Source organism: Capsicum annuum, unplaced genomic scaffold (assembly GCF_002878395.1).
Source record: "Capsicum annuum cultivar UCD-10X-F1 unplaced genomic scaffold, UCD10Xv1.1 ctg69413, whole genome shotgun sequence".
In the NCBI taxonomy this organism is placed as follows: Eukaryota; Viridiplantae; Streptophyta; class Magnoliopsida; order Solanales; family Solanaceae; genus Capsicum; species Capsicum annuum.
The window spans coordinates 1-3,312 of NW_025879048.1; the positions used below are offsets into that span (position 1 = coordinate 1).

At 39.9% G+C, this 3,312-nt stretch overlaps 1 pseudogene; it reads left to right on the forward strand.

The window, feature by feature from the left end:
- The first annotated feature begins 89 nt into the window (after positions 1–89).
- Positions 90–2,048, forward strand: LOC124894087 (annotated as a pseudogene).
- The last annotated feature ends 1,264 nt before the right edge of the window (positions 2,049–3,312 follow it).

Genomic DNA, 3,312 nt, shown 5'->3' on the forward strand with positions numbered 1-3,312 from the left:
TTGCTTGCGTTCTTGTATTCCTGCAGCTACGTGAATATATTATCTAACGCGACTGTTTCCTAAAGATATGTTCACATATTTGTTGACAGCTAGTGCTCAACCTTGTGGAATTGAGGAACACTCATGAAGCTTTAGAGACATTTTCGAAGTTTATCATGTCTGCTCCAGTATCTCCGAACCCTGGAAAGGCTTTGTTGACAGACAGAAATGGGGTGGTTCTTTAAAAGTAGGTCTGCGAAAGGTTAAATTTTTGAAAGCATTATCTTTTAGGCGACACAAGAAGGCATATCATGCAGAGGAAGGCAGCAATAGTGATGGAAGAAACTCAGTCAGAAGTGAGGATCCCGATTATGTTTATCCTGTGGATACAAATTCACTTGATGAGGATTCGGTAGGAGAATCTGAGAAAGGAAAAGAGGATACAAGTGTTCAGAAGTCATTCAGTTATGAAGCACTCATCTATGCAAAATATGCTGGTGGATCATTTTGTTCAAATACAAGCGGCAGCAGCAGTGACGAGGATTTAGTCCACTACAACCATCATATTTCAGACACAAAGCACAAGTACCCTGAGGATAAAACTGCAGCAAATCAATCTGCAGAGCAGAGTTCAAAATGTAGTCTTCTTTCCTGGAGGAAGAGGAAGTTGAGTTTCAAATATCCTAAAACCAAGGGGGAGCCATTGTTGAACAAACATTATGGAGCGGATGGTGCAAACGATATAGGCTTTGATCGCCAACAGCTTTGCTCATCTAACGAGTCTTCTTCTAGGGTACGTCTCTTTTTTTCTTGCTTTCTTTGTCATGTTTGACGAGTCATTTTTTATCTTCATGTCATGGTATGATCAACGTGCAATAACTACACCAATGTGCTTGCCGAATTAAAGATTACAAAGTTTGGTAGTTTTCTTTAGTAGCTTAGTCTACTTGTACGATTTTATCAAGTATCTAACTGCTGAGGTTTTCTTGTTCATGATTGAACATATATGTCATAACTAGACCTCTTACTAATGTGTGTAGTTCATGCAGTGGCACAAATCCGAGGAAACTTCTCCGATTTCAGTCTCTAAGTTTGGAGATGAAAGTTTTGCTGTGGGTAGTTGGGAGCAGAAAGAAATAATAAGCCTTGATGGACAAATGAAGCTGCAGACTCAGATCTTCTTTGCTTCGATTGATCAACGAAGTGAACGAGCTGTTGGTGAAAGCACTTGTACAGCCTTGGTTGCTGTCATAGCTGATTGGTTCCACTGCAATCCTGAAGATATGCCCATCAATTCCTAACTTGATTCTCTTATCTGTGAAGGCTCGATGCAGTGGAGGGATCTTTGTGAAAACGATACCTATAGGGAACGTTTCCCAGATAAGCATTTTGACCTCGAGACAGTTCTCGAGGCTAAAGTGTGTCCACTCTCAGTAGTCTCAGAAGAATCATTCATTGGGTTCTTTCATCCCGAAGGAATCGAAGAAGAGGAAGGATTCCACTTTCTTCATGGTTCCATGTCTTTTGACAACATATGGGACAAGATTTCTAAGTCCGCTCAAGAAACTCCTCGTCATGGCGACTCCTGTGTTTACATTGTGAGTTGGAATGACCACTTCATTATCCTCAAGGTTGAAAAAGACGCGTACTATATCATTGAAACACTTGGGGAGAGGCTTTTTGAGGGTTGTAATCAGACATATATCCTCAAATTCGACCAAGATACAATAATTATGCAAGCACCTGGTGAGTCTCAACAATCAGATGATAAGCCATCTTGTGATAGAAAAGAGAAAACTGATGTCAAAGAGGCTGCGGATGAAAGCAAAATTGTCATGAGCACCAACAACGATGACAGTATGCAGGAAGACAGGGTACCTGAAAAGAACATCATTTATAGAGGTAAAGAGGCATGTAAAGAGTACATTAAGAGTTTTTTGGTAGCAATCCCTATTAGGGAGTTACAAGTTGATGTAAAGAAAGGATTGATGGCATCGACACCCCTTCATCAGCGCCTACAAATCGAGTTCCAATACACAATGAGCTTTGTTCCCAAGTTTGAGGAGTAATCTTCAGAAGAACTGATTGCTAACAGTTTGGCTATAGTACCATCGGCAGCAGCAGAATAAGCAACGATTGGTAAAGCTTTACGAGTATATACATAGCACTAATCCTTTTTGTTCTACATACCATTTAGGAATTTTGACCTGGAGAGTCTCTTCTTTGTTTTCATTCGTATATTTTCTTCTTCGTACTCAAGAAATGCTAATGCTAATGTAAATGACTATGGAACTGCTCAGGAGTACTTTTCTATGGTTCTCTCAAAGAGGAAAGTTGAGATAAATGAATACATTAGTTCTATACTCCTCTTGATTATTATTGTTTTTTTTTTATTTTAAAACCATCCCTAGTAGTTGAAGGTATTCTTCCCCTTCACCAGTCAAACGATTTTCGTCGACGCTGCTTTTGAAGGGGAGCCTTGGATTAACCGGTAAAGTTGTTGCCATGTGACCAGGAGGTCACGAGATCAAACCTTAAAAACAGCCTCTGCCAGAAATTCAAGGTAAGGATGCGTACAATACACCCTTGTTGTGGGGCCCTTCCCCAATCTCTGCGCATAGCAGGAGCTTTAGCACAGCGGGCTGCCCCTTTTAATAGTAAGAATTAAGAAAGTATACTGCACCATCACACTCTGTACATTTGGAGAATCATTTTTCTCTGGCTTTGGATCAAGGACAATTGTGCATGAGCTCGAGTCATCCAAATCACTCATTAGTACCTGAACAGCAGGATAGGGTGACAATAAAGTTTACGTGCGACTTATAGCTCACGAGTTCGAGCTACGAAGTCAGATTGGTACTTGCACATCCGTATAGGTTGCTTACATATATGCCATCGTGGAATCAGTTGTTGATGGTGGTGGTTACGCAATTCTCCATAGGATCTATAGGTCAAAGGTTTGAGCATTGGAAGCAGTGTTAGGGTAGGATGCTTACATACGTGTCCCAAGCTTTATGGTGAGAATGATTAATTTCCTTATATGGCGTACCCAAATAACTCCTCTATATCTTATACTATTTCGATTTACTTTTATTTGTCACGCTTGATTTCGTTTTTTTTTTTTACTTTTTACATGAGGTATAAGAGGTCGAATATAATGGGTATGAGGAAAGACGGGGGAAGCTAACTAATAGTGAGGGGGTTCATCCAAACTCCCTTTTGCAGAATATTATACTACTATTTATACAAGCTTAAAATGATTATTCATGTATACATAGCAGACGCTGAACCCCCTTCGACTTGTTCTTTCGTTCATATTTTTCTATTTTGAAC